At 46.1% G+C, this 22097-nt stretch overlaps 1 long non-coding RNA gene across 2 annotated transcripts in view; it reads right to left on the bottom strand.

The window, feature by feature from the left end:
- LOC148006941 (uncharacterized) overlaps positions 1–22081 on the bottom strand; it is a 29960-nt gene extending 7879 nt beyond the window's left edge. The window contains exons 1-3 of one of the 2 annotated variants that reach the window (XR_015645324.1): positions 21785–22081; positions 17835–18077; positions 6704–6768 (exon numbers count right to left, since the gene is read on the bottom strand). This is a non-coding gene — a long non-coding RNA (uncharacterized LOC148006941). The remainder of the gene's footprint in view (positions 1–6703; positions 6769–17834; positions 18078–21784) is intronic. The other variant, XR_015645323.1, reaches the window with a different exon arrangement.
- Positions 22082–22097: the final 16 nt, after the last annotated feature.

The raw sequence follows: 22097 nt of genomic DNA, 5'->3' as shown, positions 1-22097 counted from the left end.
AGCACATTTAAATGGGACTCAAAGGCATTACAAGTAAAGGAGAAAATGCAAAAACGGATAGCTACTGTGGTGATTTGAATAGGAATGGCCTCCATAGGCCATATTTGAATGCCTAGTGACCACAGAGTGTCATCATTTGAAAGGATTAGAAGGATCAAGTGTGGCCTCGCTGGAGGAAGTGTGTCATTGGGGTAGGCTTTAAGGTGGGCTTTTGTGTTTTGAGGGAAGTCCATGTCAAGTCCTCTCCCTCTCCCTCTCCCTCTCCCTCTCCCTCTCCTACTCCTCCTCTCTCCCCCCCCTGCCCCCTCTCCCCCTTCTATCTCCCTACAACAGATCAGGATATAGTTCTTGGCTTCTGCTGATCTACATAGTGATAATGGACTAAACTCTGAGACTGTAAGCTCCAAGTAAATGTTTTCTCTCATAATAGTTGCCTAGTGTCTCTTCACAACAATAGAATGGTGGCTAAGGTGGCTACAAACCTTAAGAGTGAGCACTTGGGGGGTTGGGGATTTAGCTCAGTGGTAGAGCGCTTGCCTAGGAAGCGCAAGGCCCTGGGTTCAGTCCCCAGCTCCGAAAAAAAGAACCAAAAAAAAAAAAAAAAGTATGAGTGCTTGGTTTTTCTATCCAAATTGGAAGTCCAAACCTGGATCCTAATATCACTGAAGGAATTCAATGCTGGCAGCCAGGACACGTGAGCCTGTCAGCCAGAGTGAAAGCAAGCAGGCAAAAAGCACAAACAACCTTCTTCCATCTCCTTTTCTGGGACCTCATGGGAAGGTGCCACCCACATTTGGGAGGACTCTCTTACCACTTCAGATAATGTAATCAATAAAATTTGTCTCAAGAGAGCCCAGCTACCTGCTTTTAGTTTGATTTCCAATCCGGTCAAGCTGACAACCAAGGTCAACCATCATCTGTGTACCCTACAAATAATTGAGAAGGAAAATATCTCATTGAAAATAGACAGAGAGTGCTTGATTAGGCTCTTGAAGAAAGTACGTCCAAAGAGGTACAAGCACAAAGGCTGTTTGATAGCATCAGTCATCAGAAAAAAATGAAAATTAAGAGCAAAACAAGATGTTATCACCCAATGGAATAACTAAAATGAGAGAGGCCTGGCAATGCCAAGTATTGATGAGGAGGAGACTGGATCTCAATCATGGCTAGTGGGAACATGAATTGTTGCAAAGCGTTTTGGAGAATTAATTTTTAAATGGCCCTAAGTGTCTATACATGTATATACAGTTGCAATTAGCATGTCTAATTTGAAGCTGGATGAGCTTCATGTCTCTATTCCTGGAGTCTGGACTTACTCACGTGACATGCTTTCACTACCAAGACACAAGAAAAGTATGCAGCTTTGACACAAAAAAGGTAGGGGAGAGTTGCTCTGTTCACTCTCTCCTTGTCTTGGGAATTCTGTGTCTACTAACATGTGACTGGAGACAGATTCCATTGTCAATCAGTGAGTGACCCAGGGATCATAATGACCTTAATGAGTAACCTATGCCGCCATTCCTCTTAATGACAACCAGCTGCTTTTTAGACGCATGAATGGGACCGCCCACTACCTGTTGACTGCAAAGGCTGGTCCAAACCAGCTGATACACATGGAGTAAGCATTCTAGATGATACAGTCTCAAATGGTGACCCAGAGAACCATGAGTCCCTGTTTGAAACCACTATATTTGGGAAGCTTTGTTGTGCCGATAAAGCTAAATGGCAAAACCACTTTATAAAATTTGCTGTATCCATACCCCATTACCAGAAATCTTACTCCTGAAAATCATTAACACTGTGAACAAGAACGTTCACTGTAGCACTATTCATGATAGTCCTGAAATGAAAATATCAAAAATACCCATCAAGAGTACAATAAGTAAACTATAGCCACACAATAGACTCTGCATAGAAACACAGAGAATCAGACTATCTGATGTCACATAACGTGCATGTGGAGTGGGTTGGCTGAATGCTGCTTATATTCTAATGCTAATTTTAGGTCCCCAAGACTGGTTGTCCCAGAGACTGAGAGAGTTCAAATGTGAGTGACCCTGACCCCAAGTTATTTCTGATTGGTGAATAAAGATGCCTACAGCCAATAGCTGAGCAGAAAAGACATAGGTGGGGTTTAGGTTTCCTGGGCTTTCGGTGGAAGAACCATGAGGGAAGAAGATGAATAGAGGAAAATTCACCATGGTTAGGAGGAGGAAGGAGAAGCCACCATGGGTTAAGGAAGCCATAAAAATGTGGCCCTGAGTTCTGGCCTATTGCAGTTAAGAGCAGCCCAGATAAAACATGGCAAGCAGTAAGTAATAACTCCTAGTTATTGATAGGAGGGGAGACTCTAACAGCATGGAGGGTAGGCAGCTGCCCAGCAATTGTCTTGTTCAAGGCATATCATAAATACAAGGGCTGAGTGTGTCTTTCATCCTAGAACTAAAGGGTCAAAGGCGGGGTAGAAACCTTGGACCGAATTTTAAATACATTCTACATGATTAGATTTCACAAAATACTACAGTGAATAAAAATTCCAGATATGGACTCACTAAAAATAAGTCTTGAATTATTTCATCTCCATGAAATTCAAACACAAGGAACGAGCTAAGCGGCGGTGGTGGCAGTAGGGAATGTGGTGGGTACTGCTGTGGCCCAAGTAGTTGGCCTCTTCTGAGCTCATAAGGCCAACAACCACAAGAACAAGCCTGTTATTTACAGCAATCTCACTCTCCAGAATCCTGTCATAGCAGAACAGCTGGAGACACTTACCACAGGCAGGGTGTGGACGGGGATGGAGGCACGAAGTAGGTCTCTGATTGCTGGGCATGTTTTAGGGCTGGATCTGGGGTGGGGCGGGGGTTACTCAGTTGAGTTTACTCTGTAAAAGCTCACTGAACCGAGTACCCTTTCCCATGATGCCAATTTTCTACTTGAAGAGGACATTTACGAGATGGTTCTCAGCTCATGTTTCTGGCATCTTTAGGTAACTTACACACACGTCTTATGAAGCCTCTAAGGATCCACCCCCACCCTCCACCCAGGCTTTATCCCTAGTAACATCTCCCTCTGGTCCTTCTGTGAACTTTCACAAATTTATCCATTTGTTCATTAATGTATGCATTGATTTATTGTGTGGCGTGTTGGGCCCTGCTAATTAAGGTCAAAAAGTCTACCACTGTCTGGGTAGCCTTGTAAGTGTGCATCAGAATGGGAGAGCCCCTTTACCAGCAGAGCTTCTCCTTCTCTGACTTTGCCTGGGAGCTTGACTTTGTCTGCACGCCCTATACCTTTAGAATGTCACATAACCTTGCTGAGGTAACAGGTTCAGCTCCCTTTCTTCTGTCTACCAAGCACCTGAGGTTCATCCCCACGCTACTGAGCCATCTCAGTGCCTTGGCCTTTAGCCAGTCACCTTTGCCCTGAATATTCCTATCCCTTTCCCCAAACCATATAGCCCTTACGTTTCTCTGTCATGTTTAGTTGGGGTCTTTGTAGCTTGAGTATCCTTTGGTCAGATTAGCTGGAACCACTATCTTAATAAGAGCAGAGGGCACTGGACAGTTGATAACTCAGGGTCCTATCCCAGGTGTGTCCCTGCATGCCTGCGGGCTCGCGCTGGGTCACTGTCACGGGCTGCTTGTCTCCTGTGTCTGGTGGAGCTCTTCAGACAATGCTGTGTCTGAGTCTTGTGTTCAGGGTACACATAGCTGAGAACTCTGGTGGGTGACTGGGTGAGGAATATTCAGTTTACCAGGGTTACCACCCTGTCTCTTCCCTTCAGGGGATGCTTCACTCCTTGGTTAAACATGCCTTACCACCTTAAATGATTGCCAGTCGGGGATACTGACTTCCCATCTGGCTCCAGGCCAGTGGTTCTCAACCTTCCTAACACTGTGACCTTTTAATACAGTGCCTCATGTTACAGTGACTCCTCCCCCCACCATTAAATTATTTTCATTGCTACTTCATAACAGCAGTTTTGCCACTGTTACGAATCGTAATCTAAGTATCTGTGTGATATGCAGGATATGTGATATGTGACCCCTGTGAAAGGGTCATGACCCACAGGTTGAGAACCACTACTCCAGACTGCTACATTATTGAAAACAGAATGATACTTGGTTGTTTTGAGAGCCATAGTTCCTTGAGCCTTTTCTATAAAGTTGATGTGAAATGGTATTGGTGTCAGGGCAGCACTGGACTGATAGCAATATCTAGTTCTCTAGAACCAGGCACCAGTGTGGCAAAAATGCAGAGAAGAGGTTTAAGGTGTATTTCAGGCTCTCTCAGCTATGGACAGCTTCCTGATACCCCTGCTGATAGGGAGAGATTCTCTCTGTCTCTCCCTCTCTGTGCTCTGTGTCTATACCTCTGTCTGTCTGTCTGTCTGTCTCTCTCCCTCTGTGTGTGTGTGTGTGCGTGTGTGTGTGAGTGTGCGTGTGTGTGTGCATGTGTGCACGTGTGAGTGTGTGTGCGCGTGTGCGTGCGTGCGTGTGTGCGTGCGTGTGAGTGTGTGTGTGTGCACGCGTGAGTGTGTGTGCGTGTGTGCGTGCGTGTGTGCACGTGTGAGTGTGTGTGCGTGCGTGCATGTGAGTGTGCGTGTGCGCGTGTGCGCGTGTGCGTGCGTGCGTGTGTGCGTGCGTGTGAGTGTGTGTGTGTGTGTGCACGCGTGAGTGTGTGTGCGTGTGTGTGTGCGTGCATGTGTGCACGCGTGAGTGTGTGTGCGTGTGTGTGTGTGTGCATGTGTGCACGTGTGAGTGTGTGTGCGTGCGTGCATGTGAGTGTGCGTGTGTGTGCATGCATGTGTGCGTGCGTGTGAGTGTGTGTGTGTGCATGTGTGCACGTGTGAGTGTGTGTGCGTGCGTGCATGTGAGTGTGCGTGTGCGTGCGTGCGTGTGTGTGTGTGTGTGTGTGTGTCAGATGCAAAGCTAATGTTCCTTTTGGCCTTGTAAGTAGCAGCATCCCATGTCGGCCCTTCTAGAATGAGTCAGTGATACTTCCCACAGCTTCCCACAGGACCTCTTGGGGACAGGCTGAAGGAAAGTGTGACTGAGGATTGCTTGGTTGTCTGAGACAGGTGCCTTCACTCCCTGTACAGCCCAAGATGACCTTGACCTCCTTTCTGATCTTCCCATCTTGACCTTCCCAGCACTAGGATTACCGATTAGCGCCATGGCACCCTGTGTGAGCAGCACTGGGGAGGAAGCCCAGAGCTTTATGTTTGCTACTCTGCCAACCGAGCTGTGCCTCCAGCTCCCCGATTGATTTTCCATTCATATTGCGCAGGGTTGGGGATCAAACAGGAGGCCTGATACATGCTAAGCAAACATTCCTCCACCAAGCCACAACTACCACCAGGCCAGGGCTTTTTTAAAACCTGAGTGACTCCTTTAGTAAATTCAAATCATAACTCTTAACTTAAAGGTGTGGTGAAGCAAGAATAATCTGTTTCCGGTTCCCTTCATCAATGACTCAAGCCAAACAGACCAAACTCCCTTGAACAATCACTCCCCTTTATGTTGTAGTTAATTAAATCCCCCCTCGACAATATGAAACTGCAGTTAAAAATTGAATGCATTCCATTTTCCTCTGGACTGCTGCAAATGCCTAGCCCAAGGAGCAAAACCGTTCCAAGTGCTTAAACAACAGTAATAAATCTAATAACTGAATCTATAAATAATGCTGGCTCTCGGTTCACTTAAACATTCCAATACTATTTATACATTTAATCAAATCTTAAACTTAATTTAAAAATCACATCTAAAATCAATTACTTAATTACACGTTTTAAGTGGAATTGCAAGGTGGGCTGCCTTTGTCCTCTCCTCCCCCACCGTGTGTGTGTGTGTGTGTGTGTGTGTGTGTGTGTGTGTGTGTGTGTGAGCGTGCGCGTGTGGGTGCATGTACCTAGGCATGAATGCCAGAGGTAAATGTTGGATGCTCCCTCAGACTCTCCGCCATATTTTTCTGAGTTAGGTTCTCTCAATGACTCCACAGCTCACTACTCCAGCTTGGCTGGCCAATCCCCTCACACATGGTTCTTGTGCTACCACCACCATCATACCCTCCAGTCTACGGCTTCTCCAAACTGGGATGGCAGGTGCTTACCCATGTGATTTTTACATGGATGCTAAGGATGTGGGACTCAGGTCCTTATACCTGTGTGGCAAGCGCTTTATCAGCTGAGCCACCTCCCTGGCCCTGTCTTTGCCCTAATGTGTCCGATTCTCTCAGGAATTGCAAGTGTCTTCTAGAACGTCATATAACGGCATGAGCATTATGACTTCCTTGGTCCCACTTCTAATTTGTAACTCTTATAGAACTGGAAGTATGGCTGGTCCCTGGAAGAGACAACATAATCATCCTCTAACCTGGGCTGTCTTCTCCGAGATGTGGAAGGATTGGGCAGATGGCTGGTTTTTTCATTATATGCTAGCTCTGAGCCTACATTGGCCCCGGGTCATTCTAGCACAGCCACTGGAGAGCATCATGGCAGTTGTTCAGAAAAATGGAAAACAGAACTGCCCCATGATCCAGAAAGCCTGCTGCTAAGCATATACATAAAGGGAACGGATAGATGTCAAAAGACATTTGCATTCCTGCATTCACTGTGACCCTATATTGAACAGCCAGCACCAGAAATGAACCCAAGTGCCCATCAAAAGACAAATGGGCATTTTTCTAAATAGCATATACGTACAATAGAATACTCTTCGGCCTTGACAAAGACAGAAATCCTGTTCTTCACAGAACTTGGATGGCATTCTGTAAAGAGACACAGAAAGACGAATACTGTCAGGTGTGGTGATGCATGCCTTTAGTTCTAGCCTACATGGTGAGTTCCGGACCAGCCAAGCTTACTTAAGAGACCCTGCCTCAAAAATCAAAAATAAGACAGATATCAAATGGCCTCATAGGCGGGAGCCAAACCAGCTGATGTCACCGATGGCGGACACTGAGAGTAGAATGGTCTCCGGTGACTAGAACAGGGGCAGAGGTAATGGGGGGAGATGCTGGTCAAAGGAGAGAACATCTTATTTACCCAGGGCCAGTAAGTGCAAAAGAGCAAGTGCACGGTGCTGATGACTGGTAAGATCAATGCACTGCATACCCGAAAACTCTTAGGAGAGTACATTTTAAAGCCTCTCATGCGAAAGGCACACAAATGGTGTTTATGTTAAATAGCTCGATTCAGCCATGTCACGGTGTACACACATTAATACTTCAAAACATCATAGTTCAACATAAATATATAGAATTTTTGTTTGTCCATTAAAACAAGGAGATGCTGGTGAAGACGTCAGTTCCAGGAAGACCAGCGCAAGAGGAAAGGAAGAAGGACAAGCCCTGGATTTGTCAGACTGTTAGCACCAATCGGCACCTCGGTTCCGAGGACCTCAACTCATCTCAGGATTTCTTCTGCAAGAGACCTGAGGTTAACTCCAGAATAGCACCTACCTCACCTGCTTATAACTGGTGTTTCCGGACCGTTGTACTCTAACAGTTGTACCTTTACCTGGCTCGGGGCATGACATGGGGGAGTGAGGAACAATACCTTAGACAACGGGGTCCTCTCGTGTCAAAGGGGGAGAGCAGTGTGTGTCTCTGTGGCAGATGCTGGGATTGAAGGAGCCCATGCACATAATCACTGGACACTGTGACTGGCCCCAGAGCCATGCACAAGAAACGGTGGCTGCTACCATCCCATACGTGCCTGTGTCCTCCTCAGCTTAGGCTGCCATCACAAAATACGGTAGACTTAACAGAAGTTTCTTTCTCATGATTCAACAAGATTAAGGCCTGAACTCAGGATACCAGCATGCTTTGGTTCTTGCGAGAGCTTACTTCCTGGGTTACAAACACCCAGCTTCTTGCATATGAGTCTCTGCATGGTGACGGGAATGAGACTTCTCTGGTGTCTCTTCTCAAAAGGGCACGGATCCCTTCCTGGGGGCCTTACCCTCATAATCTCACTTAGATCACCTTCTAGAACTTTCGCTCCCATAGCAGAGATAAGGACTTTCGTGCCTGAATTTAGGAAAGCGAAAATGTTTGGTGAAAGGAATTCCTGGACGGTGGGCAGTGGACAGTGCCTGCATGCTCTGTCTACCCGAGACCCCATGGGCCCCATGTTTCCCTGGGACTCTCCTGGGCCTTTTCAGTATTTCTTGAAACTTCTGAATTATTACAGCCTACATAGCTGAACCTGGAGGAGACACGGGAGAGCAGTGGCAACCCTGAAGTGGGAGAGAAAACCCCCCTTGTATCCTCTCTGTTCATTGCTTTCCCTGCCTTCCACTCCCCCTTGCCAGCCCTTCCGGGGTCCCTCTCAGCTGATTCCTGCTAGAAATTGGCCAATGGGAAGCAGCAGGTCACGACAGAGGGCTTGAAGCAGAGTATTTTTTCCCCTGGCTCCTTTTATGCTCTAGCTCCTGCTCTGGGAGTGATGCCGTCCGTCCTGTGATGGCACCCTGCTTCATTAGGGGACATAACTTGGTGCCACTCCTCAGCCCCACCCACACCATTTTCCGGAAGGTCATAGTCTCTTAAGTCCCCCTACAATTGAGAGTTTCTGCCCTCACCTTCCTGGTTCCCTGAGTCCTGCCAAAACACTGTAAAGAGTCCCTTCGTGAGAGAGACTTCTGCTAGCCTAGCTGAGGCGATTTCCTGGGTAATAGATGTAATTATAATAAATTTCAATATTCCCACCCTATGCAATCTACTTCCCCCACTTCAGTCCTGCTCTTAGTTTAAGAAAAAATACTTCGCTTTGTTAAAAACAAACAAACAAACAAACAAAACAAAAGTGCTGGAGAGACTCCAGCTGGCCTGTGTGATTTTTGAAAGGTCGCGCTCATGAGTGCCGTAAAGGAAAGAGTCACTTTCAGTAAGTAATGTGGTAGCAAGACTGCGGCATCTTGGTCCTGGTTTGATGCATTAGGAAAAAACGGTAAGTTTGAAGATGGTTAAGTCAGCACAGGGGTTGGCTGAAGCCAGCTGTGGAACAATTCACCTGTCTCTCCTACTCGTAAGACAAAATACTTAGCTGCCCCGAGAGTCCAATGTGTGTGCTCCCACCAATACCAAGGGGCTACTGCGAGGTAGAGCATCTCCCAGCCCCTAGCCCAAATCTTAGAAGTAAAAAGGAATAAAATTATTCCTCAGAGGGCTCAATTTTAAATTACTGGTGTAGATCATGACAGAGAAAGGCAGAGACCCCCAGAATGGGAGCATGCAGGCACTGTCCGCTGTGCACTGTCCAGGAAAGAATACGCTGGCAGAGCACTCCCTCTGTGCTCACTGAATTAATTACACTGGGGAGGAAGCTGCAGAGACAGCTTGGAATATTCACATCTCCTTATTGTGGGTCAAACGGCTCGCTTTATCTCAGCTGGACTCCATTAAAGATTCTCCTAGTTCCCCGCGCTCATCAAGAACTGATTTTAGAGTGGTGGTTTTCCCAATTCAGAAGTAATACATGTTTTATTGTTGGTGAGAGACAGTCTCACTGTGTGTGTGTGTGTGTGTGTGTGTGTGTGTGTGTGTGTGTGTGTATGTGTGTGTGTGTGTATGTATGTGTGGGAGCATTGTGTATGTGTGAGCATTGTGTGTGTGTGAGCATTGTGTGTGTGTGTGCATGTATGTGTGGGAGCATTGTGTGTGTGTGTGTGTGTGTGTGTGTGTGTGTGTGTGTGCACGCGCATGCCACAGGGCTCATATGGCAGTCAGAGGATAATCTGTGGGACTTGGTTCTCTCCTTCCACCCTGTCAAACTCAGGGATTACACTTAGAGTGTCAGGCTTGTGTTCGAGCGTCTTTGCCCGCTGAGTCATCTTGCCAGCCCATAAGCAACATATGACTATATACAGTAATAAGCAGGATATACGGTCCAAGCCCAGGTACAATGTGAAAGGTCGTAACACATATTCTTCCGTGCTACTTATGGCACACATAGATATGTAAGTTCAATAATGAAAACAATTATTTTGTCCTTACTGATGTCTGTCAACCTGCTGTCCATCTAACCATGAATAATGAACATTGTCACAGGTCAGCAAACCTACCCCAGTTGCAGACTAACCGCTGCACATTTGGGGTACCCGGGGCAGCCCTACGATCCATCTAGTCAGAGCTCTCTTACTGCACACATCTCCCGCTGTTCTGTAGTTGCCCACCGCACTTCTGCAGAATCCTGAGGACAGATCTTTGCATTTCCTCAACCATCACTCCCCACTGCTTCCCAAGAGGTGGTTGCTGCTCAAAAGGCAGTGGGACCTGGGCGAGTGAAGCCGGTAACTGAGGTCTCATGCAATAGCCAGCTTTATTCAGAGCATCAGACGGTTTATACTCTGAGGATTGCCAAGTGTCACCTGAATGAAGTTCTCATGAGTTCAAGATACATATATTCACGAGGAGAGCCCCCTATGGCAAAAACATGTTTTTCCATAGAGGTATATAAGCAAATAATATTCAATTGAAATGAATAATCTGAAGTAAACTCACTTGGTTCGCGTTACACCTGGGAAAAGCATGAAGCACATTTCCAGAACAATTCTGCGTTCTGAAGAAACTGAGGTCACAGGATTGTCATTCATTCTCTGGGAGTGTTCTCACAAGCCCCCAGGATTCTCCTTACAGCCTTCATGGACCATGTTCTGACAAAGGAGGACGGACATTCCCAAATTTGCATTACATTTTGCCAGATTGCTTTCTGGAAGGTAGTATAGCTCTCCCGGTATCTGCAATGTCTATTGGTAGCAAATCATTAAAATGTTGCTTTAACTTGCATATCCCTAGTACTAGTAAAGCTGGGGTTTTTACTGGACTTACCATTTAAGTCGCTTATTTTTTTTAATGTTCCTATTCATACTCTTTGCTCTTTGGGGGTTAGACTCTATCTTGTTATTTATAGAAGTTTTCACGTTTAGAGGGAAATTTACTTTGGTGATGTACATTGCAAGTGCTTTTGTCTGTTTACATTTTTCTACAGTGTGGTGTTTTCCTATAAATTTGGAGTCAGGGAGGGCTGAATCTGATGCCAAGCAACAGAAAACCCAACTCTGCTGTCTGCCATGAGGGGACTCACACGTCAGACGTGCAGTGGAGAGGCTGCTGCCAGGCCTGCTGTGGGCAGTGTGGAGGCTCACATCCCTGCCGTCTCTCGACATCTCCTAATTTTCAGCTTGGAGGCTGCTATAGCTTTAGCCATTGGGTCTATGATCCAGGAAAAGAGAAGAAGAGATAACATCAGGTAATCCCTGCTTATGTCCCACGGCCAGAATTTGCCACTCCCAATGCAAAGGGTGAGATTAAAGGCGCAAATTCTATCCTCCAGAGAGAGCTTTCCAGATCATTACATAGCCAAACTAGTCTATATTTATTTACTTGAGCTCGTGCTTAGAAAGTTTCCCAGTTCAAGGGTGCATTCCAACTGATACATATCCATTTTCTTCCCTTTATTTAATAGTTTCCATGAGTTTCTGTAATTGTTCTATGAGACACAAATCCAATTTTTCCCTAGATAATTAGGCAACTGCTCAAGACACTTTTAAAATTTCCTCCACTGCTTAGAAATAACCTAACTGTGTCCTGTGCTTTCAGAAACACTTGAATTCACTTGGTTCTGATCCAGTTTGCTATCTGCTAGTTGCCCATAAACATGTTGAAATGGAGAGAGAGAAAGAGAGAGAGAGAGAGAGAGAGAGAGAGAGAGAGAGAGAGAGAGACTGACGGTGGTATGGCCTCGAGTGCTATTGTCCATGATACATAGGTCATCCTCTTAACCAGCACTTTGTGGCTTTGCAGACAGCCTTCTTACGAATGTGAAGAATGGTGGTATGGAAGATCTGTTGTATGAAGAGCTGATGCACTCCTCTGTGCATCGGTATTGCCAGACCCATCCATCACATGGTCCAGCCTGGGTGTCATGCGCAGAGTAGCATGCACAAGGTCAAATAAAGACCTAGAAGATCCGACCCCCGCCAGTGAAATTCCCAAAGGACTGGGAACAGGAGCAGAACAGAGGCATCCAAACTAACCACCAGCAATGTGAGGCACGACAAACCCATTCAATGGCCTTGTGAAGACCCTGGCTTCCAGGTGATGTGTGATGGGGAAGCCGATGGGATAAGTGGGTGTCTGAGCTGCCTGCTGCCCTGGGCCCTGTATGCAAGGATCCAATCTCAGAAGCGACTCACACAAGGAAAGGGCTTGCCTCTCCATTCTAGCAAAGATTCCATGAGGGCCAGTTTGGAAACCAGAAAATGTAGATCTGTGCAGGAACCCACACAGGATGGCTTCAGAAGCACTTGGTGAGTGAAGAGCAGGTCAACCTGTTGGACAGAAGGTATAACCAAGACATCATAGATCTAATGGATCCCTAAAGCACATGGCTGTCCATTGGGTGAAGTTGCTGGGTTACAGGTCCTGCCTTTGCATCTGGTGGTGACTCTGCTCCATTTGCTTTTTCCAGGGCAGTGGGGTCACATGTCATGAGTCTCGAGAACATCTGTAATTGGGACTGTGGCTCATCGTTCCCCTCAGAAGCTAAGGGTGTGGTTGGACTTCCCACATGGGGCTCCCATCACAGCAGAATCCCCACTGAACTCAGGATAGGTACAAAGGTAGAGGGTACTCCCAAAGCATGATGGGCCTATGGCTACATTTGCAAAGTAAGGTATTGAAGCACAGTCCTCCTGGATTGGAGATGATCGGCTGCAGCTCCAAGGTCATTCTCATTACCATAGTCCTACAGCTCTGGAAGCAGCAGCCAAATAAGGCTGAGCATACGGCGGGGCTTGAAATAGGGCCTCTAATTCCACTGCGCGCCAGGCTATTTTGGCTTCTCAATATCGCTATTTAGAACATGCTTTGGGGACTACGTTTTTCTTCCTAATTGATCAGAATGCAGTACATTATTTTGCTTGCCCATTCCCCTATAAAACTTCGTCTTCTCTAGAATCTGAGTAAACTAAAACTCAATGACCTGATACGAGAAAGTGAGTCCGTATTTTTCTTTCAAGTTGGAACAACAGTTCCTAGCCCCTTCATGAAATCTGGCCTTCACTAGTCCCACAACCGTTCTGGCCCAGAAAATTGCACAGTAGTGACATCGTTGAATTTTAGCTTTGTTTTTGTTTTTGTTTTTGTTTTTTTCCGGAGCTGGGGACCAAACCCAGGGCCTTGCACTTGCTAGGCAAGCACTCTACCACTGAGCTAAATCCCCAACCCTGAATTTTAGCTTTGATAGAAGCTACAACAGGACAGGAAGTGGTCTCTCTCTCTCTCTCTCTCTCTCTCTCTCTCTCTCTTTCTCTCTCTCTCTCTCTCATCATTGAAGAGAGATCTATCATGGAGCTTGGGGAGTTTGAAGAATCCTAGCCACCAACTAGTTTTATATTGTCTGGGACCACACACAAGGATACATGAGTCCATGAGCTGCCCCCTGAACAAAGAACTTTTGGTCAAATGACAGAGTTGTGGCTGTGCTCTCCTCCTGAAGGTCTGGAGAGGCCCTGGGTAAGAAATTCATTCACTTTCTGTTTGTCAAACTTAATTATGAAATATTGTGAGGTACGGAGAGAGGTGTGTGTGTGTGTGTGTGTGTGTGTGTGTGTGTGTGTGTTTCCAGTAACACAACAGCTTCAGAAACTGGCATACCCCAAGAAGATACTTGGAAAGAACTTTAATTTCCTAAAAACTACAGAGAAAGAAGACCAAGCCCACACTGACAGTCATGGAGACAGGCTGATCCCGGGCACTGGCAGGGCTGTGGACTTGACCTTGAATTCCCAACAGTCAACCTGGGTTGGTTTTTGTTGTTGTTGTTGTTTGGTTTGGTTTGGTTTGGTTTGGTTTTTTGTCACCTTGGAAGAGTCGCTGTTCATGAAGCTGGCTCTGGTGTAGCCCCTCACACAACATTTTCACAGTCTAAGATTTGAGGCTGCCTTTATTTATAGCAAACTCAGCAATGAGTCCATGAAATGCTTCAAATGTTTTAAAAAGGGCATTGGGCCCTGCACAGTTGACCTAAATAAAATACCAATGTCTAGCTGGCATGTAATTTACTGCAGACTGAAATATTCTGTTGGGCTGGATCATCCTATTCTCAGAGGGTATCACTCCACAAGCAGGCATAAATCAGATGTGCCCAATTCAGTAAAGCATCAGTAAACTGTGAGTCAGCCACCCTGGTTGGGGGGATGACTGTAGACACTTCCTTGGTGATGCAGAGAGGACTAGGAGGTGAGCCAAAATTATAAAACTAACAAACAAACAAAACAACTGCCCAAAGGCTACATTATGTCCTCCGCCCAAATAATAAGAATTCAAGCAGTTTGAGAAGAGACCTTTTAAAGGCAGTTTTTCTGGATTCGAAAGGCATTTTGAATCTGTGCAAACATTAGTGGTTCCTTAACTCAACGGTTGCTTCTGAGCTTCTGACAGGAACACTGTGGAATCGTTCTCAAGTGTGTGTGTGTGTGTGTGTGTGTGTGTGTGTGTGTGTGTGTGTGTGTGTAGATGGATGGATGGATGGATGGATGGATAGATAGAATGAATACATTTAAAGTAAAGGAAATAATGATATGATCCCAACAGTTGAATTTAAAATTGACTTCTAGTCCTGCAATGCAGATATATCAATATTGGTCCAGGAATTACTGTCTTGTGAACCAGAAAAGGTTTCCTTTCTCCATGTCAGCCCTCTCCAGAGCACATGGCTTGGTGATCAGAATTCAAGCTGGATTTCAGGCCTCATACAAATGAATGAGCAGCCCACTGCAGGCAAGAGCTGTCAGGAGCCTCCACTCCTGGAAGGCTGGACAGCCTCCATCCTGACTCAGTCAGAATAGGCTTCCTATGTGACTTCCCTGGGGGCCCTGGACTCAGGGTCCCTGTCTGTTTGACTCTGTCCCCATTCTGTAAGGCTGATATCTAGATTTTAGAATTTAGGTCTCTTTGTCATTGCCTTGCTACTTTAACTTCGTTTGTGTCTTGCAATTATCAGTTACCGTCTGATACTGTAGGGATGAGACCTGTGACCTATGAACCAATGTGGCCCCAGTGTTCCTTGCTTAGAGTCTGAACTCTCTCCGCTGCACTGGAATCCTTGACACCATGTCAAGGATTATCTATTTAGAAATCTTTCTTCATCTTGGAAGCACTTTTGACTCACAGCCTCTGTTGCTATGAGCTTTTATCCCTCAAGATAAGACTACTGGCTTCTAGGTGTTTGACCAGGTCCCAGTTGCCACACCTACGTCTGCAACCAGCCTCTTCTCCACTTGTGCCCTCTGCATTCTGAGCCCACGCAGCCAGGCTCAGTACAAATGCACCCCCATCCCCGTCCTCCACAGCCTCACATGTGATAGTGGGTATTCAGAGTTGAAGCCCTGCAGATTTTGTGAGCCAGGGGTGAAGCACACGTTACTGATGGAGTTACAAAGTAACAAATACCAACAACAAAGGCAGAGAGGCTCTAAGGAAGCCCTGCTATTTAGAAAGGTAAAGCCTGGCTCTGTAAGGTAGGACAAGCAAAGTACTGTGTTTTCAACTTCCTCAGTGTTAGCATTCTGTCTAAGCTCTATCCCCATAGTTACCTGGCAACAGCCAGGTATGCTCTGCCTCACAGTTACCTGGCAGTAGACACTATAAAAGGGGCCGCTTGCCCTCCTCCTCACTCTGTTGCTCCCTCTTGCTTCTTTGTCCCTTCTCTCCCCATTCCCCTCCACCCTTCTCTCCACATGTTCAGGGCCGGCTCTACTCCTCCCTCCTCCTCCTCCTCCTCCTCCTCCTCCTCCTCCTCCTCCTCCTCCTCCTCCTCCTCCTCCTCCTCCTCCTCCTCCTCCTCTTCTCTCTCTCTCTCTCCCTCCCTCTCTCCCTCTCTCCCTCCCTCCCTCCTTTTTTCTGCCCTACTACCCTCTTAACTCCCATCCCCACACCCTGAATAAACTCTATTCTATACTATACTGCGTCATGTGGCTGGTCCCTCAGAGGGAAGGGATGTCTCAGCATGGGTCCACTGAGGCACCCCCTTCTCCCAGACCTCCATAGAACATATCGCCCCTCTCTTTATCTTTTTATAAACACATCACCCAGAGTAAGCCCAGAACCTAAGACCATGAAAGGTGCTTGGTAAACGTGTTGTGGGTAGGAAAAGTGATGCCAATGTCAACGTTAGTGTTTTGTCAAGAAAGATTGTACTGGTTGGAGTAGTTATTTGTCACACATATGACCCAAGCTTGCTTTGCTTTGACACAAGGTCTTACGTAACTCAAGCTAGCTCTGAACTCACTAAGCAGCCAAAGATGACCGTGGGCTCCCGATTCCTGATCTTTCTGCCTCTACCTCCCCAGTGCTATGATTTCCAGGTATCTTATGTAGTTTATATTCTTAAATACATCGTGTTAGGATATGATCATTAATATAAATAAAGCATACGCAACAACCACTTAGTGACATAGGTTGTTGATACCATAGATTTTGTTGTTGTTGTTGGGGTGCATTCATTGAAGTTTCTCCTTGTGTTATTCAATTGTTAATTCTGCACCACTAGACAGCTGAGTGCTAACCAGATTTTGGTATTGTTATTCTTCCCCACCCACCTCCGCATTGTTATTCTTTTTTTTTTTTGTTGTTGTTGTTCTTTTTTTCCGGAGCTGGGGACCGAACCCAGGGCCTTGCGCTTCCTAGGCAAGCGCTCTACCACTGAGCTAAATCCCCAGCCCCTGCAATGTTATTCTTACAGCTCATTACCTGGCTCAGCATTCTGGAAACGTACACCTTCCTGACTCACTGATTGGCTTAATACAGAGCTGTCAGCCAATAAGTGGGCAAGAAAGGGAAGGCCGGACTTCCGCTCTGAGCCAGTTGGGAGAAGAGTGGTGTGGCTGAGACAGAGGTAACACACCACGCAGCAGGATGTGGACTAGGATAATGGAAATAATTAAGTTAGATGAGAGTTAGTTAGCTGGGAGTTGCTTAAGCTAGGCCTAAGCTATAATAAAATTAATAAGTCGCTGTGTCATTACTCATTCACTGGCAGGTCCAAGAAAGTCTGGCCATATTTTTTACAGTAAATACGTCCGACCACTCTGGAGTTCACCCTGGGGACCAATGAGTTTATAACAGAGCTCAGGGTAAGTGCTATGGCAGGAGCATAGAGGATCTTAAAATAGGCACACTGGAGAGTTTTCACCCAGCAAAGATGACGGCTTCCCTAGGAGAGCATAGATGGAACCCCTCCCCCATCTTTCTCCATTCATATCCTCTATCCCCTCCCCAAGATCACGTGTAATTAATGAAAAATAGCTTACAACAGGTTGGAAAGTGTACCTAGACACCCAGGTGAGGATCTTATGACCCTTCCTTCCATGGGGAATGAAAATAGCCTACAGGCCCAGCTGTGATGATCTGTCGGGAGTGGGTCCAGTAGAACTCCTAAAGATGGTAGCAAATTTAACTTGGCCGGTAGTCCTATACAATGGATCCTCACAAGAGAAAGAAAAGCAGCTGAAGCAAGCGATATGTAATCGCTCTTCTGTAGGAAAATATCTAGTAAATTATGAACTGTAACAGTTGTCAGGATGACAATTAAGAGTAACAATTCAACTGATCTCAGAGAGAGCCGGGAAAAACACACTCGGCAGGAAAGGAAAAGGGAGAGGAAGACTCTGAAATAGCAACCGTTGTTTACTGTGCTGAAGGCAGACATATTAGTCAACACGGGACCGCTATAGAACAGGATTCCGGAAGACAGGTAACAGGATCCCGGAAGTGAATAATGAGCCCCCAGCTTCCGCTCACTTCGGGGGAATTATAGCTATACTTACGGTTGACGCTGCCCATATTGATTGTTGTCGTACACTACAAGGTAGATACTGCCCTGGAGAGCGGGTGCAGATGCTGGAAAAAATCCAAGAGGCCTGAATGGGGGAAGGCCAGCACCACACAGGCTCACTAGCCATTCCAGACTTTCTCCACATGACGTAATGCTTCCCGCTGCTCTTTGTTTTCCAAGAATGTTGTCACCAAGATCCAGTTGGATGAGCTATTCTGGAAGCCTGTAGAAATGTCTTTTAAACAAGGTAGAATGTTTTAATGTCCATGTCTCCTTGACCCTTCCTCTCCCTAAATTAATGCATGTCCCTTGTATAATATTTTCCAACATTTTATAAATATATGAATATTGTTCAGTGCTTTGCTTATTACGTTAGAAAGCAGGGAATTATAGACAGAAAACTCATTTCTGCTTTCCCTCTCAGGAAACTTTGTGACTCAAATCCAGCAGGCCTTTTTCTGTGCCCTTCATTAGGCAATAACTTAGAGACCTCTGCCCTGGCGTTGCAACAACTATTTCACATCAAGCAGCAGTAAGACTGATGTGGCCCATACATGACCCTTGCAGGATTTCAAAAGTTTCACCTCAAACTTTGAGACCACAATAATTGAAACACCAAATAAATTGCTGAAAAATCGGTGAAACTCAGCTAGAGCTAAGGAGGCTTCTAGCTGTGTAAATTTGAAACAATACACAGGGGCCAAAGAGTTTGAAATAAGAATGTGGTCAGATTCACTGCTCCTGTAGACTTTTAGCTGACTTAATCAAACAGCAAAATAGCAACAATGTCTGTGTTGGATAAACTCCCTTTCCCAGGATACCCTCCTGCAGGACAGCCCATTACGTTTCTCTCAAAGGAAATAGTGCATCCGATGAGATGACACTTGTGCTAGCTTTGCAGGAAGCGCCAAACCCTTTCAATGCTCTCTTGGCATCCCCTCGAGGAAACGCTGTCTGGCTATGTAAAGGAAAAGCCTGCTGTCTGGCAGGGGATGGCTCTGCAGCCTGCAAATCACCTATATGGAGCTTGCCTCTTTTATTCCCACAGAGACAAGCTGAAGTGGAATGTTGAAACTCCTAGAGCAGCATTCTGGAGTGCTTCCAGAGGTTGAGAGCACTCACTGCTCTTCCAGACAACACAGATGGTTCTAGCACCCATGAAAGGTGCCTCACAACCATTTGTAACTCCAGCTGCAAGGGATCCCATACCCTCCTTGGCCCTCCTTGTATGCCTGTGTGCCCGTGTGTACACACACACACACACGAGAGAGAGAGAGAGAGAGAGAGAGAGAGAGAGAATGAGAATATATTCATACAATCACCTGAAATGAAAACAAAAATAAATTTGAAAGATTCATAAAACGGGCCCACCCCATTGACTTGAACATGAAGTTCCTGATTTTGAGCACTATAGACACAGAAGGCCTTGTGCAACACTATCTCTAAGAAATATTTCCTTTTGGTGTTCTCACTGGGATGCTTGGAATGTGGCCTCAGTCACAGAGCCAGGAATTCCTGTCCTTGATCTTTAAGGGCTTCTGAGGCTCTGGAAAGCAATCACAGAGCCAGCCAGCACCTTCATAAAACCAGACAGGGGTCGAGCAGGTTGAAGGCACTCATACAATGAGACAGGCTCTGGGACACAGGACTCTGCAAGTTCCCTGGACTTAAACATAGCCTCCAAGTCTTTAGGGTAAACAATATCATAATCCTTAAAACGTGTCTGCGTTTTTGGTGGGACACAGAAGACATAGATCGTAAAGTGCTTTTTGTTTGTAGACAGGAAAGCTCTTAGACCTTTACTGGCTCAGAAGCTCTGGAATGGGGCCAGCAGTCTGTGATCACGGAGCCCTTCTAGGTAACGCCAGTCATTAAGCTCAGATGAAGAGTGCCTGTTCAACAGGTGAGGAAGAACCTGCTTTGAAAAGCCAGGCTCTTAACAGCTGTGTGCACTCGAGTGCGTTATTCTTTCTGGGTTTATAGAGAGGGTTAAATGAAATAAAACATTTGAAACAGTAAGTGCTGTGCTTTCCATCAATCACCACAACAAAGCACTCAAGATAATTACCTTATAAAGAAAAGGAATCTATCTTTGCTCACAGATTTGGAGACTCCAGTCAGGATGGTGTTAGTCCAGATTAGGTGGATTCTGTCCCATCCATGCAAATCAGCAAACAAGACAGCTGTGGGCAAGGGTTTCCATCCACATCATGATGTGAACAGGTAACAGAGCAAAACTGTCTTTTTCTTTAATAGGGTCTTTCTATGTAGCCCTGCCTGGCCTGGGACTTCCTCTGTAGACCAGGCTGCTCTGGAACACACCTGCACACACCACCACACCTGGCATCCACTCCTGTCTTAAACAGAGCAAGGACAGGAAGAGGCTGTGGTCCCATGGCCCCTCTTGAATTAGCCAAAGCTGGATTTATAGGGCACACCTCTCAATGACTTAAGGGTTCCTGACTAAACCTCACAGTTCAATGGTTCTGCCAGCTTTGAACAGTATCATCTAATGGGCTCTTAGTGACCCAAAAAGATATAGAAAGTGCACATATGTTAGCAGCTATGGTCACTGTTATTATATGTGACAGGAAAGGAAAAGTGTTAAGTCCTTAATTCTTTGAACGTGTTAGTACAGCATTTGCCCACTCTTAAAGGGCCTACCCAAACCCTGAAACTAGGCTTCTAGGGAACCCAAAGGCCAAAGGCCAAAGGCCAAACACACTCTATGTGATCCCAATTGGACAGAAACAGAGCAGTGATTCTCAACCCAGCCAAGCATCAGAAATCGCATGCTGCCCCAGAGTTTCAGAGATATAATGTCCAATGGGAAAAATTGAGCAAATCTAACTGTTCATAGGCTAATGCCTTAAAACTACTAGAATCAATGGTGAACAACAATTAGACAATTAGAATACTTATGTGTACCAGACACTATGCTAATTCAATCACACACACACACACACACACACACACACACACACACACACACACACAGAGACCTTTTACAAAATTGAAATTGAAACTGGGTCTTGTTTGGTTAACTAGGCCAGATTTGAATTTATGGTTCTTTTGTCTCAGCTTTTCAAGTGGTCAAGAAGGCTGTACAACACCACACACACACACACACACACACACACACACACACACACACCTCTCTTCAATTTTCACAGAAATCCTGTGAGGTACTGTTTCCATAGTTAGCAGTTGAGGGGAACAAGGTAATGAGAGGCTATATGACAGACACCAAGTTCACACAAATAAGCCATGCTTTACGACCTGGACGCAGGTCTGAACTAATAGATGGATTTAACTGCTGCAAAAACGAATGCTTTCATTTATCCGTTCCTTGGACTGGCATTTATTATACATGACCAGGTAATACGCTGAGAGCTGGGGAATACCAAATGAGTATAGATCTCCACCTCCACCCTCAAGAAGCCCATGCCCTTAGAGTGCTCAGAAAAAGAAAGAGGCAAAGGGCAGGCTTCCTTTTAAAAGGTGATGTCATGTGTCTCAGGTCTCAGGGTGAAAATGTTGGCTATTTCCCACTAGCTTCCTTCTCTCAATGGCAATTTACTAAATCTATCGCCATTGGCACATCGTCCTGCATGCAGGCTGCCAAGGATCCCGGCAACCCCGGGGCAACCTTGGAGCCAGTGTTAATAAATCCCGAGAGAGGGCCCCTGTGCTCTGCTGTCTAGATTGGCACCATTCATTCGGTCATTTAGTCAGCCCTGCGCGTTCACTGCGGGCGGGCAAATCAGACCTGGAAGGACCTGTGCTTTGGAGCTGGTAGAATGGTTCTCTTTCAGGACTGGGCACGTCACTTAAACCTGAAGTAACAACTATTTCGAAATTTCTCAGAAAGAAACGGGGAAAATATTGAGGTTTGCGTTTTAGAATCGTGGCGTGTTAGCGCTTAGATACAGTACAGTGTACCTGGAGTGGTAAACAGCTCCGGGATCCAAGCCAGGCTGAGACCCGGCTCCTGGCTCCATCTGCGACCTCTCACTGCCTCCTAGAGTCGGAACTGGGTATTCCCTCAAGTACACAAAAAAACTTACAAAAGTCCAACAAATCGTCACCTTGCACGAAGGCGAGTGATCCTCCCAGGAGGGCTGTCTTGTGGGATGTCGCCCTCGGCTCTGGGCTGGGGACAGAGAGCACCCCCTAAGTCTTCTCTCACTGCAAGAGTGTAATTGGGAAGACGCGGGGACCCGGACCCTTCTTCAGGTTACACAGGGAAGGCAGC

The sequence above is a fragment of the Rattus norvegicus genome, chromosome 1 (assembly GCF_021556685.1).
Source record: "Rattus norvegicus strain SHRSP/BbbUtx chromosome 1, alternate assembly SHRSP_T2T, whole genome shotgun sequence".
NCBI classification, from domain to species: Eukaryota; Metazoa; Chordata; class Mammalia; order Rodentia; family Muridae; genus Rattus; species Rattus norvegicus.
This window is presented reverse-complemented; position numbering and strand designations above follow the sequence as displayed.